The 14,912-nt window shown below is 40.8% G+C and overlaps 1 long non-coding RNA gene across 1 annotated transcript; it reads left to right on the top strand.

The window, feature by feature from the left end:
- Positions 1-7,694: 7,694 nt before the first annotated feature.
- Positions 7,695-13,598, top strand: LOC135553124 (uncharacterized). Its single transcript, XR_010457555.1, has 3 exons — positions 7,695-11,826; positions 12,355-12,480; positions 12,712-13,598. It is a non-coding gene; the product is annotated as an uncharacterized LOC135553124 (long non-coding RNA).
- The last annotated feature ends 1,314 nt before the right edge of the window (positions 13,599-14,912 follow it).

Genomic DNA, 14,912 nt, shown 5'->3' with positions numbered 1-14,912 from the left:
TGGAACTTGTTCAGTTTGTTTCAGTTGTTGAATCTTGTTATGTTCATACAAATATTTACACATGTAAAGTTTGCTGAAAATAAACGCAGTTGGCAGTGAGGATGTTTCTTTTTTTTGCTGAGTTTATTTACCTTTGTGGACAACCTCTGTAAGCTTAATTTATTTTGCTGAGCACCAGGTGGTTCGGTATCCTACCTATTACATTTACCTAGCCTCTTGCACTCTATATCTAGCCTGTTACTGTAGCTGTATCTGTCTGTTGTACTGGAATTCTGGTGTTGGTGAGTTTGGATGCATGAATAGGCCTAAAATCCTAATGCAATCTGATAGACCTCTATGTAAGATGTCGAACAAGGCAAAAGTGTCAAATGCCTGGTGAGAGGGAGAGTTGGGTTATTGTCACCTGTCATCTATCCATATTTTATTTTATTTAACCTGGTAGGCAAGTTGAGAACAAGTTCTCATTTACAATTGTGACCTGGCCAAGATAAAGCAAAGCAGTTTGACACAGAACACAAAGTTACACATGGAGTAAAACAAACATGCAGTCAATAATACAGTAGAAAAATAAGTATATATACAATGTGAGCAAATGAGGTGAGATAAGGGAGGCAAAAAAAAGGCCAAAAAATAAAGGCAAAAAAAAGGCCATGTTGGCGAAGTAAATACAATATAGCAAGTAAAACACTGAAATGGTAGATTTGCAGTGGAAGAATGTGCAAAGTAGAGAGAAATAATGGGGTTCAAAGGAGCTAAATAAATAAATACAGTAGGGGGAGAGGTAGTTGTTTGGTTTGATATAGGGAAGATATCATATCAACAGAATATTAGAATCGATACTGAAAAACCACTGGGTCTTGGGCTGAGACCTGTGGATATCATCTCAGTGAACCCTTTCCATTCCAGGGGGGCCACAGTCAGGCTAATATTCAGTGCAGGAATAAAACTCACAACCCTGGTCTTTTAACCAATCTGCTCAAAACAACATCTCAAATCCTCACTTCTCAATCGGTCTCATGCAGGCTCTTTATTCTCTATGAGAGGCAGTGTCAACTGGTAGTCTGAGTGTCAGCATGTGAGGTTTGAGGCTGAGCACTACTTGTACTGGCTTTTTAGGGTCACTTGTATAAATCAGGGCTGGTTAGTGACTTGCCTCCAGACACCCATTATACAAGATCCAACTTCCCTTTTCCAAGAGGAGGGGTTGTTTCAGGAGCCAGGCTACTCATATATATATATGAGAGAGATATATCTCCTGCTGTGATAAGGGCAGAGCTGTTTAAAATTATTCAGGGAAGATCTGACTGGGGTGATTGTGTTCTGTAGCCCAGTAGGCTTTATTTATCAGATTTTTTTTATTTTTACACTGTTTACATTTGATCAAGAATGCAGTAATATCAGTTGGCACAATATAGAACAATATCCTAATGTATTTGCATCACAGCATTGCCAATCCATATGAAATCCTGGGTCTGATGCATGTCCATAATGCCAAAAAAGCCTGTCCACTTTAAAAACTTTCACCAGCCCATTTATATTCTGACAGAGGGATGGATGTTAGACATTTTGACTGTTCAGTACTCCCAGAGTACTCAACAACAACAAAAAATATGGTATTTTTTAGAACAGAAGGCCAGCACAGAAAAAATTCTGCATTTATCTATACAAAAAAATATAAATGCAACAATTTTATTGAGTTACAGTACATATAAGGGAATCAGTCAATTTTAAATAAATTCCTTAGGCTGTAATCTATGGATTTCACATGACTGGGCAGTGGCGCAGACATGGGTGCGGCTTGGGAGGGCATAGGCCCACCCACTTGGGAGCCAGGCCCAGCCAGTCAGAATTAGTTTGCCCCCACAAGTGGTCTGCGGTTGTGAGGCCGGTTGGACGCACCGCCAAATTCTCTAAAATGACGGAGGTGGCTTATGGTAGAGAAATGAACATTAAATTCTCTGGCAACAGCTCTGGTGGACATTTCTGCAGTCAGCATGCCAATTGCATGCTCCCTCAAACATGAGACCTCTGGCATTGTTGTGTGACAAAACTGCACATTTTAGTGGCCTTTTATTGCCCCCAACACAAGGTGCACCTATAATGATCATGCTGTTTAATCAACATATTAATATGCCACACCTGTCAAATGGATGGATTATCTTGGCAAAGGAGAAATGCTTACTAACAGGGATGTAAACAAATGTGTTTACAATCTGAGAGAAATAAGCTTTTTGTGCGTATGGAACATTTCTGGGATCCTTTATTTCAGCTCATGAAACATGGGACCAACACTTTACATGTTGCGTTTTTATATTTTTGTTCAGTATATATGCCAACAGTGTGCAACAATGCCTAATTTATCATTACCATTACAGATAATGAATCCTAATTGCTAAATTGCCTATTATATAGTCAATAAAAAGTGCAATTATAAGATGAATGAAACAGTAATATCAACTGGTTATATTAGTGTTTGGAAAGTATTCAGACCCCTTCACTTTTTCCACCTTTTTGTTACGTTACAGCCTTACTTTAAAATTGATTAAAAATTATTTTTTACCTCAATCTACACACAACTCCCATAATTACACAGCAAAAACTGGTTTTAGAAAATATTTGCAAATGTATAAAATAAAAAACTGACAGCCTCAAGTCTTCTTATAGGTATGACGCTACAAGCTTGGCACACCTGTATTTGGGGAGTTTCATTCTTCTCTGCAGATCCTCTCAGGTTGGATGGGGAGTGTCGCTACACAGCTATTGTCATGTCTCTCCAGAGATGTTCGATCGGGTTCAAGTCCAGGCTCTGGCGGGGCTACTCAAGGACTTTCAGAGACTTGTCCCAAAGCCACTCCTGTGTTGTCTTGGCTGTGTGCTTAGGGTCTTTGTCCTGTTGGGAGGTGAACCTTCACCCCAGTCTGAGTTCCTGAGTGCTCCAGAGCACTCTTCATCAAGGATCTCTCTGTACTTTGCTCTGTTCATCTTTCCCTTGATCCTGATTAGTCTCCCAGTCCCTGCTGCTGAAAAACATCCCCACAGCATGATGCTGCCACCACCATGCTTCACCATAAGGATAGTATTGGTGATGAGAGGTGCCTGGTTTCCTCCAGATGTGACACTTGGCATTCAGGCCAGAGTTCAATCTTGGTTTCAACAGACCAGAGACTCTTGTTTCTCATGAGAGTAATTTAGGTGCCTTTTTGGCAAACTCCAAGCGGGTTGTCATGTGCCTTTTCCTGAGCAGTGACTTCCATCTGGCCACTCTACCATAAAGGCCTGATTGGTGGAGTGCTGCAGAGATGGTTGTCCTTCTGGAAGGTTCTCGCATTTACACAGAGGAGCTCTTTCAGAGTGACCATCAGGTTTTTGGTCACCTTCCTGACCAAGGCCCTTCTCTCCTGATTGCTTAGTTTGGCCTTGTGGCCAGCTTTAGTAAGAGTCTTGATGGTTAGAAACTTCTTCCATTTAAGAAAGATGGAGGCTACTGTATTCTTCGGGACCTTCAATGATGCATACATTTTTTTTTGGTACCCTTACCCGCATCTGCGCCTCGACACAATCCTGTCTCGGAGCTGTACGGACTATTCCTTTGACCTCATTGCTTGGTTTTTGCTCTGACATGCACTGCCAACTCTGGGACCTTTATATAGACAGGTGTGTGTGCCTTTTTTTCTAAATCATGTCCAATTAATTTAATTTACCACCGGTGGACTTCAGTCAAGTTGTAGAAACGGCTCAAGTATGATCAATGGAAACAGGATGCACCTGAGGTCAATTTTGAGGCTCATAGCAAAGGGTCTGAATACTTATGTAAAATAAGGTATATGTTTTTTATTTATATTATAATGAATTTTCTAAAATCCTGTTTTGTGTGTGTAATGGCTCTTGCTTGTAGAAGTCTATGGCTGTGCAATGGCATAGCCTTGTCTTGTTAATTCTTGGCGCACCGATCCTGTAAGCAGGATCATTGCAGAGCGCCAAATTCAAATTAAATTACAGAAAATATTTAATTTTCATGAAATCACAAGTGCAATATGGCAAAACACAGCTGTGTTAATCCATCTGGTGTGTCAGATTTCAAAAAAGCTTTACAGCAAAAGCTATCCAAGCGTTTATGTTAAGACATCTCTTTCAGCAGACAAAACATTACAAACAGCTAGCAGCAAAGTAGATTGGTCACGAAAGTCAGAAAAGCAATAAATGAATCGCTTACCTTTGATGATTTTCGGATGTTTGCACTCACGAGACTCCCAGTTACACAATAAATGTTCCTTTTGTTCCATAAAGATTATTTTTATATCCAAAATACCTCAATTTGGTTGGCGTGTTTTGTTCAGAAATCCATAGGCTCGAGCGGTCACGACGGGGCAGACAAATTCCAAATAGTATCAGTAAAGTTCGTAGAAACATGTCAAATGTTTTTTATAATCAGTCTTGAGGTTGTTTTTACAATATATAATCGATAATATTTCAACCGGACTGTAGCTTTTTCAATAGGAGAGAGAGAAAATGTCTGCTGCAAGCTGTTGCGCATGCAAAACTCTGGGGGGACACAGCCATCCACTGACGCGATGTGATCCTTCTCGCTCATTTTTCAGAATAAAAGCCTGAAACTATGTCAAAAGACTGTTCACACCATGTGGAAGCCATAGAGAAAGGAATCTGGTTGATATCCCTTTAAATGGAAGGAAGGCATGCAATGGAACAGAGAGGTTTCAGGAAAAACAGCACTTCCGGGTTGGATTTTCCTCAGGTTTTCGCCTGCAATATCAGTTATGTTATGCTCACAGACAATATTTTGACAGTTTTGGAAACTTTAGAGTGTTTTCTATCCTAATCTGACAATTATATACATATTCTAGATTCTGGGCCTGAGAAATAGGCAGTTTAATTTGGGTATGTTTTTCATCCAAACATCAAATACTGCCCCCTACACTCAAGAGGTTAAATTAGCTGACAAGATGCTCTTATTTCCCTGAGCCCTTATCACAGTCAAGACACCTATTTTATAGTTTATGTATGTAATGTATGTATATGAGAAGTGATGCGCATCTCAGGTCTAGAACAGTTATTCTCAGTGATCTCTCTCTTGATACGGGGCTCAAAAAATATATATATATTTAGATACACAGATGTTTGATTTAGTTTATTCTGCCTGTTCTTTGGAATGTTCTAATGGATGAACAATTCCACATTGAAAACTGCATGGGGATGAATTACGACCACGACATCTGTTTGGTGAGTTTTTATTTTACCTTTATTTAACTTTGCAAGTCAGTTAAGAACAAATTATTATTTTCAATGACGGCCTAGGAACAGTGGGTTAACTGCCTGTTCAGGGGCAGAACGACCTTGTCAGCTCGGGGGTTTGAACCTTTCGGTTACTAGTCCAATGCTCTAACCACTAGGCTACCCTGCCGCCTAGGCTTAATGACTCTGATAAATACGCTGATTGTCTTTATCAAACTGTTTTGCGTATTTTTAGTGTGGAATCTGTCTGTTTAGGGGGTTATAGCCTCGGCTAACCAATTCCAACGCCTCATGTCCACCAGATCAGTCTAACTCTTTGCGTTCTTGTGTAAGTCATTCCACAACACTACATTGGGGATGCCGCACTGGGCTGCGGTGTGTCCTGTGAACTGCTTGCCTTCAATATCTTCAACTCGTGCGTTGCTTTACTGTACGGTGGTGCAAATGGAAGTACACACACAGACTTTAACTAGCTAGCTTTTAGCTAATTGAAAGCAAAGCACATGTATAGAAAATGTGGGTTCGTCAGTTGCCACAAAGTTATAAACCCCACCTACTTTTAAAATGTATCTAATTAAAATCTGAATGTAAACCTTAACCACACTGCTAACCTTATGCCTAACCTTAAAATAAGACCAAAATGCATATTTTTGTTTTCATGAATCTTTACAATATAGCCAATTTTGGCGTTGTCTGTGGTAACTAGTGATAACTGCAAAGTAGCCCAAGTGGAAAATGTATTTCAGCTTGTTGTTGGAACACCTAATTCCCTACTTCAGTCAACCATTCCATTTGGAATTTGTGTTAAAATGTGTCATTTGGCAAGGAATGTAGCTGGTTTATCCCATCAGTAGTATATGTATATGTAATTATAGGCATTTCTGTATGACTAATGGGAGTTTGTGTGCATGTGTTGAGGGAACGCAAGGGAATTTAGGGTGAACTGTTTGATATTTGACTTGGTTTCTGCTTAGTTGTGCCCCGCGAATGCACATGTACAAATGGAACACTAGAGTCAATAATAATAATAGTTTTGACATCCGTTTGAGTACTCGATTACCAATGGCCATCCCTACAAGGGAGGGGACAATTCAATGCCAAACAATGAGCTAAAGACTAAACATCCTTCTGGAAATACCAGGGTTGTGTTCAATAGGGCACACTGTAGTGAAAATCTAGGTTGTTATTGTTGGACAAGTGCAGATGGTAAGAAGCCTACCTCCCCGTTTAATAATTCAGATACTAGCCTACCTCCCAGTTTTTATTCACTTTGAAAACGTTTTCTTCTTATTGAACATGACCCGGGTCATCTACCTATCAGTCGCTGCTGTGATATGAAAGAATACAGTAGGAGAGCCTCTCCACACAGTCAATCTGAAGGAAGTAGTCCAATACGTCAGAATGTGTGGAACTACTGCTGACTGGTTCAGACTCTCCCTGTCTGCAGCAACAGCCAAGAATGTTTCAGGCACTATGACACTGCTGAGTATTGAGATTGGGCCTCAGCCTGCACCAGTCTACCAGAATCCACGGTATATCATCCAGGAGAGATTAAAAATGACATGAAGGCCTTGCGTATACAATGACAGAATTTACACCACATCACTTTATGTAGCCTGGAATTCAGCATCCAAGAGATGTCTTACTCATATTTACATAGTTTGAAGTGACTATGTAAATTTAGCTATGCTAAAATGTCCTTGTTAGCGGATAGTGTTTTTATTATTATTTTTTTTTTTGTATATTAAGTAACAACAACAATGTGCAGCAGTTCTGCTGCCCTGTGTTCGTTCAGTTGTCATTTCTATTTCTTAAGAGATCCTTCGTGGAAGCGGTGCCATTAGACGTGCAGGGGGGAAACCAGGGGAGGATGAACTATAATGGTCATTTCGTAGGATTTTAGAACTGGTCATTTTTGACCACACTCTTGTGGTTTAGGATGATCCTTCATTTGGATTTGGCTAATTGTGTAATATAGATATGGTTAAGTAATGTAAAATATGGTTCTCTTGTCTCTCACTTAAGTCTTAGACTTAGCCCAAGGTACCAATACACTAATGAAAATACATAGCCGTAGCCTGATTTGTATACTATATGTTCTCTTCCTGGTCACAGGTGCGTGGTGTTGGCGAGCAAGTGGACCACCAATGACTGCACCTTCAGAACTGTAGAGGCAGTAACTGTCACTGCATCTGCAGGACTTGTCTGAGAGACTTGGCTGACCCTACGGAGTGTTGCAGTGTGACTGCCCAGGGAGGGCGTCACCATGAGGCAGCTGAAGGGGAAGCCCAAGAAGGAGACATCCAGGGACAAGAAGGAGCGTAAGGCGGCCATGCAGGAGGCCCGGTCGCAGGTGGCCACAGTGGTTCTGCCCACGCTGGCTGTGGTGGTGCTGCTCATCGTAGTCTTTGTTTATGTAGCCACCATGCCCAGGGCCTTAGAGTAGTGTCAGGTTCAACATACCTCCCCTTGGCCCTAACCCCTTGATGTTAGCATGTCTGTCGGGTCTTAATAGGTATAAGCAGTGTCAGCATTCTCCAACCCTGTTCCTGGAGAGCTACCTTGCTGTAGGTCTTCACTCCAACCCTAGTCGTAACTAACCTGATTCAGCCTATCAGCTAGCTAATTATTAGAATCAGGTGTGCTAGATTAGGGTTGGAGCGAAAAACTGCAGGAAGGTATCTCTCCAAGAACAGCGTTGGTGTGAACCTACAGGACGGTAGCTCTCCAGGAACAGCGTCGGAGAGCGCTGAGCAGTGTAGTACTACGGCGTCCACCATATTGCTCCTATCTAATAGATCTCGGCCAAGGGGAAGGGTAGGGGTTGAATCGGGTCCTGCTCTAGGATGGCCGGGCCCCGCTGCGGATGTATGCCTCAGCCCTGCCTCCATGGACTGGGTCCCAATTTACCCAGAGAAGAGCTGCACCCAAAGGATGCCCCCCCCGACTCCCAGCTTAATGTACTCATCCCTCATATAGCTGTTTTTTAAATGTTATTTTATTTAACCTTTATTTAACTAGGCAAGTTTTCTGGTCACTCATTTCATCCTCTCACCCACACTTCACTATCTCCTTGTGTCCTCGGGGACCTGCCATTTGTCTTAATTGAAGCTTCCTGCCAAGTGCCATTTTGCCATGAGAGAATTGAGCTGCAAAACAATCAAATTGAATGGAGAAGTATTACAGGAGTGGCTTCATAGGTGCCTTTTTGATGGATGAAGATGTGTGGCAACTAATGCAACCATGTTAGCTCAAGGGCAGAACTTTTATCCGCTACATCTCACTCATTCTGTAACGACAGTGGGATTCATGTTGGCTCTGGTGCTGTCCTAGTTTCAATTTCCTGTTTACCAAAGGACTTTCGGTACACACCTTGCCAAGTTTGATCTGGGGATGTTTTATTCAGGTGAAGGGTTGAAGAAGCATTTAATTAAAGTGTGACAAAATGAATCTACTGGCATTGTTTAGCAATGTGTTTTTCAAGATTAAGGTTACATGACAAAGAGCATTTGACAGTTTCGGGCCAGCAGTCCAAGCTGTCTGTAGAATGTATACATCCAAAAATGTGCGATTACAAAAAAAATAACATTTTCACATGCCAGCAATTGGTCCTGTCTGTTCAAATAGTTGAAAGCAACTCAGGATTTTGTCCTGATTGAATGTGGTGTTTTTGTACTAGACAGATTGTGAATATGTCACACAGGAGAACATAATATATTAATGTACAATCACAGCGCTACACACTGTACCTTTTTTAAGTTATTGACAACTTTGACTTTTGCGTCGCTCAATATGACATCTGTGCAGATGTGAAAATATGTGCCTTATAACATTTGACAATTCCTCTTTTTCAGTTAATAAAGAACTGAAAACTGTTTGTTGCTTCGAGTCCCCTTAAACTCGATTCTGGACCTCGAAGCCAGTTTTTTTTCCCATTGTTCCCCTCTATTCAGGGACAGGTTTAGACCTGGGACACCTGGTGGGTGCAATTACCTCCTAGGGTAAGAGTTGAATACCCCTGCTCTAGTCTATTTGGTGTAATTATGTACCTTTGACCCATATGCAGTAATGCAGGCAGCCCGGTGGATCAGTAGTGTCACCTGGCATCCTCTAGGGACACTAAAGAGCAGTGTCCCTACTGTCCCCTAGGCGTACTGTATGTCTGTGTTGGCCCCTGCCCCTGTTGCCCAAAGTCTGACTTGCTTTGGATGAGGAATGGTTGGATTTTGCTCTGTCCTGTAATATATAATCTGAGAGTGTGCAGGCAAGGATGAACAAGGGAAAGAACATGATCTAAGATTGATTGCTCCTTAGAACTTCAGATGGAGCACTTAAATTAAGGACAAATTCTGTAATATACTGAGACGGTGGTGAATCCTCTTGTGTACCAGATTGATGTTTTTTAATGAGCAGCTATCCATAAATGTCAGAGCAGAGAAAAGGCTTAACCTTATCAGTCTTGAGACCCCAACAAAAATAGTCTTCATTTATGACTTTCATTTATCTGTATGTCCAGCCCTTATTTAGCCTCAGTGTTTTACCATTTTATGTTCAGGACAACTCGGGCTACAAGTAAAACAATTTGGCATAAAAAGTTGCATTGATTAGTTTTGACTAATGTATATTTATAAAAATATAGATTTTTAAAGTGGGACTCAATGCAAAAACCTGAATATGAATGCTGTACGTACATAATTGTTTGGTCAGTGGCAACTGTGCAGTTTGGAGTTTGTTACAGCAACTATGTGAGCTTATGTTTGAGTAGGCACTATGTCCTTGGATTTCCTATGATCTTCTTTGTAGAATAACCCCTTACCTTCTAAGGACTCTTATGTAGCTTGTGAGCGTCAACATGATACATGCATGTTTGTGAGAGTCAGCTTTTTATAGATCGCTTTTACGTAACTCTACCCAGCCCCGGGCCGCTTCGGGATCTGCCCTTGTCCCACAAACACCACTCTAAGCAGGAGACATAGTACAAATTTTTATTTTACCTTTATTTAACTAGGCAAGTCAGTTAAGAATTCTTATTTTCAATGACAGCCTAGGAACAGTGGGTTGGGGCAGAACGACTGATTTGTACCTTGTCAGCTCAGGGGTTTGAACTTGCAACCTTCCGGTTACTGGTCCAACACTCTAACCACTAGGCTACCCTGCCGCCCCAAATCTAATGGTACAACCCATAAGTCTGTAGCTCAAACACACAATGTTTAAAAAGGGTTAGAAGTCCAAATCGTGCCGGCGACGCGGTGGGACTCATTGGGACCCCTGTGAAATAGAGAAGGTTAAGCCGAGACACAAGCACCTCACACCACACCCTTCTTCCAACACACAGCTGCAACATGAAGTTAATCTACTTCCTTCTATATATCCACTATACAGCAAAAATATCCAGCAGACCATTACCTTGGAGAAGCGATGTAGTCTAACAAGATGTCTGTTTGAATGGATCCAGCCTCTTCCTATTCTCTAGTCTCCTCTCTTCCTGGTGTCTCATTAAAAGTTGGAGGGAGACAGATGGTGCAGTGCAAGTCAAGTATGTCAAGTATGGCTGAGTATGTCAGCTTCTCTATCTCTGTGCTCTCTCACTATCCCCATACTTGCTGGGTTAGAGGTGTGGTTTGGGGTAAGAAGACCTGAGTTTGGGGTCAAGTGCTTGAGAAATGTTAACAATTACTTTCTATTAGATAAAAATGATTCACATCTAAAAACATTAAAACATTTGATTTTTTTACTAAGACCATAGAATCATGTATACTGTTCATCTGAATAGTTTGAGATGTACAGTAAGACCTCTGATGTAAACACGTTGAGAATGGAGGTGGTTCAGAACATTGAAATGTTAAAATCATTATGGAAAATATAGTATTTTTTTTAAGTTGACCGAGAAAATACATTTATCTCCCTTTAACAGGATATTATCTTGAAACCATCTGCCATCCTCCCTTTCTCCTCATTTGATACCAAGCACGGAGACACTGATGAATAGTCATTGACTGACAGTATTGGTTCAGTGAAGGTGGAGTGAAATGCAGGTGTGTCATAGTAGACTTGTTAGAAGGACAGAATGCCTTGTGAGGAGTTCAGATACACCCCAACTCTGTCAGTGTTTGAGGAGTCTCAGGCGCCAGGATTTGTCATTGTAACAAAATAAACAGTTGAGCTCTTTTCCAACCCTGCTCATGTCTTTATATGCCACACCTGCATTACCCTTTCCCACCACACAGCCTCCCAGTAATAACGTCCAGTCAAACCTTCTCTTCACAGCACCCAAGGATATTCGTCAAATCTCTCGGTGTGATATAGATTATTCAACTAACATTAATCTAGCACCCGGATCAGCAGTGTTTAGCATAAACTAAATCAGATATTTTGCTAGCTAATTTAGCTAACGTCGGTAGCCTCGAACCCCGGCCATATTATATCATATAAATTAGTTAGCCTCAAACTTTGCCCGGTCATACTGCTAGTTGCAGTGAACGGCACCGTCATGTTTTATTAAAAACTATGCTGAAAAAAAACCATGTAAACTATAACAGCCACGGAAACACATTGGACTGTGTTAATGCTATCAAGGTAAATTAATTTACATACTAGCAAGGTTGTTGCTTGCAGGGCCAGGCGTACATAGATTAGACAACGGAGATGCTCAACATCCTGGTAGTTCTCGATTTTGTTTTGGACTATTGTCTTTATTTTGCTTTATGATTGACTTAAGACAAGCTACCTAAATGTGACTTATCGGCTAGTACTGAAGCAGGACATGTTTTTGAGTTACGTTTTTAGCCCAAAGCCTTGTATTTAAGCAAAACAACTTAAGGTAGGCAATTTATTCAGCCTGACAGGCTTTCATTTAAATGCTAACGTTAGCCGCGCTAGCTCGCACTCACAGAAAGCAAATTTGGCTAGTGACAACCTTATAAAACCATTGCTAACGTTACATGTCAGCTTTCGAACAGAGTAGACTAATGTGCAAGTTTACTTGTAATATATTCCATAGAAGCTTATTAGAATAAAATAACTTCAGGCATATACCTAGTACTGCTTCAAAGGAATAGGGTTCCCATTCCTTCCGCTTTATTTTCACACAATTGTGTCTTGCAGAAGGGAACCATGAAGAGGAGCTTGGAGTGGGCAAGGGAGAGGCTGATAAAGCAGCAGAGGAGACCTGATTAATCAAGTATCAATTAATTTAGGTGATTCTCAACTGGTTGGCATGCACAACATAAGGTATGCAACATTAAGTCCAATCAAATATCCAATGTTATTAAAACATGTATCTCAATTTAAAGTCGAGCAACGTATGTCAGTTGTGTTAATGTTATGAACTACAAACAATCTATGGTTCTTGGAGTCAATGTATCAATTGAAAGTGACTACAATTAGACAATTATTTTAAAACTGTGCCAGTAAAGATGACAAAGTAATCTGCTCTTATGTTTCTGTTTACATTTTTTCCAGACACTTCAATCTGACACTTGTTAATGTTTGAAGTCAGGCAAAACATCTTCAGCCACAGTAGGACGGAGAGCCGCTGGTTGGCATTTGACTGCAGTGTCTGTCTGGGTGTACCAGGAAAGGACGTTAGTAGTTAGGTCCCCATGATATCAAAGCTTCTTACCGTCTCCACTGCAGCCTAGTCGATATCGATAAAATAAAATAAAACTGGAACAATGGATTGTACGACATTATGTACAACTCCAGTTTGCCTATTGCCCCAACAAATGTCAATTATACATTTTTACATACGTCAGAGTGCATTTTCTTTTATAGCTTTGCGTTCAACGCCATCCTTACCCACAAAATGGTTAGCAGGCTCTGGGTGTAAATCCTGTAATAAATTAGATTTTTCACATTATAAGAATGTGTATCCCCAGAATGGACCTGACACTACCATGGTACACATGAGTACATGAAGGAGCTGTGGGACCTGACAATGGTGATAGGACAAGTTTCAGCATAAGCAAAACAAAGTAGATGGTGATATTTGACCATTCTCCCATCTACTGTACATTGACATGGAGATGATCAGCAGCTGCAAGTTCCTGGGCACCCTGATATCCTTTTCTGCCCTCAGTTACTTCACTTAAAGTCCCACTTGTGCTTCTCCACTAACCTCAAACTTGCTGCACCATGACCTATGTACCAACTACAGTGTATTTTATTGCCATAACACATGTAAAGGAAATGTCCATATTTACTGTAAGATTTATTTATGGTAACATTGCACATATTGTAACGTAGTCCCTTGACATACATGACTTAACTACTTTGCATAATGCTCAGTTTACCCACTAAAATCATAAATTTATTTAAATATTAAAGCTGCATTATGTAATACTGTGTCCAATTGATTCTGATTGGTTGTAATGTTTTTGAAAACTTTCACTACAACATTTTTTTGCTGATGGACAATCCTGTAGGAAACTTTCATAATATCAATTATTTTGGGACACATCAATTAACATTGGCTGCAGTATTCTGAACGTACTAGGTGGTCATGCAATGACCGTTCTGGATAATTCCCCTTAAATGAATTATTTAAATCATTGTCTTTGTCACATGCACCAAATACAACAGGTGTAGTAGACCTTACAGTGAAATGCTTACTTACAAGCCCTTAACCAACAATGCAGTTACAAAAAAAGTAAATAATTAAAGAGCATCAGTAAAATAACAATAGCGAGGCTATATACAAGGGGAGTACCGGTACAGAGGATGTGTGGGGGTACTGGTTGGTCAAGTTAATATATACATATAGGTAGAGATATTAAAGTGACTATGCATAGAGTAGCAGCAAATAGTCTGGGTAGCCATTTGATTAGATGTTCAGTAGTCTTATGGCTTGGGGGTAGAATCTGCTTAGAAACCTCTTGGACCTAGACTTGGTGTTCCGGTACCGCTTGCCGTGTGGTTGCAGAGAACTGTAGCTGTGGCTCCACTGGCAATCCCAGCCTAGGAATGCTGAAGCCCCTGACGTGAAAATGAAAATCTCCATGGTTAAAGGGGTGTTCCCCCCTGAAAAAAGGAAAGGTGGGGACATTGATGTCCATAAGTAACACTTGTTGGAGAACACAATACTCTGAAGTGAAAGTAGTTTAGGATTTAATTTATTACATTCTTAGGGGGCCCATGGAAGAATAAGGCTACAAAATGCTGTCCCTCAGTTGTGAGAGTGATTAGGTGATGTTTTACTGATGTGGGCCATGTTACTTCAATGATCTCAGTCCCTCCAGAAACATATGACTCTTCTCTCTCTATTGCTCATTGATTGGTACCAGGTGGGGAGCGCTCTGCTTTGAAGAGAGAAGCTATAGCTATGTCTTTGGCCAAAAGAGGTTTCTCAGCGTAGATGAAAACCTCTGAAGAGGCTTGAGTGTCAATTCATGTAAGGCAGGAGACCTATACACTCCAGACCCTCTGTGAATCTATAAAGTAAAAAAAGTATATGAATTTGCCCTGAAGAATCTAACTAAACTTGAGATTCCTTAGATATATGGAAACTCACTACTCAAGAGCATCCCGTATCCTGCTTTCTAAGTAGAACTTTGTGGCTGACTCCACCAGGGCATCCCTCACCAATGTATGAATGTATCTCACTGGACCCAACATTACCACTTCCTGTGCCTCGCAACAGTTTGTGCTAACTGGATATTAGATTG

This window comes from Oncorhynchus masou, chromosome 13, assembly GCF_036934945.1.
Source record: "Oncorhynchus masou masou isolate Uvic2021 chromosome 13, UVic_Omas_1.1, whole genome shotgun sequence".
Classification (NCBI taxonomy): Eukaryota; Metazoa; Chordata; class Actinopteri; order Salmoniformes; family Salmonidae; genus Oncorhynchus; species Oncorhynchus masou.
This window is presented reverse-complemented; position numbering and strand designations above follow the sequence as displayed.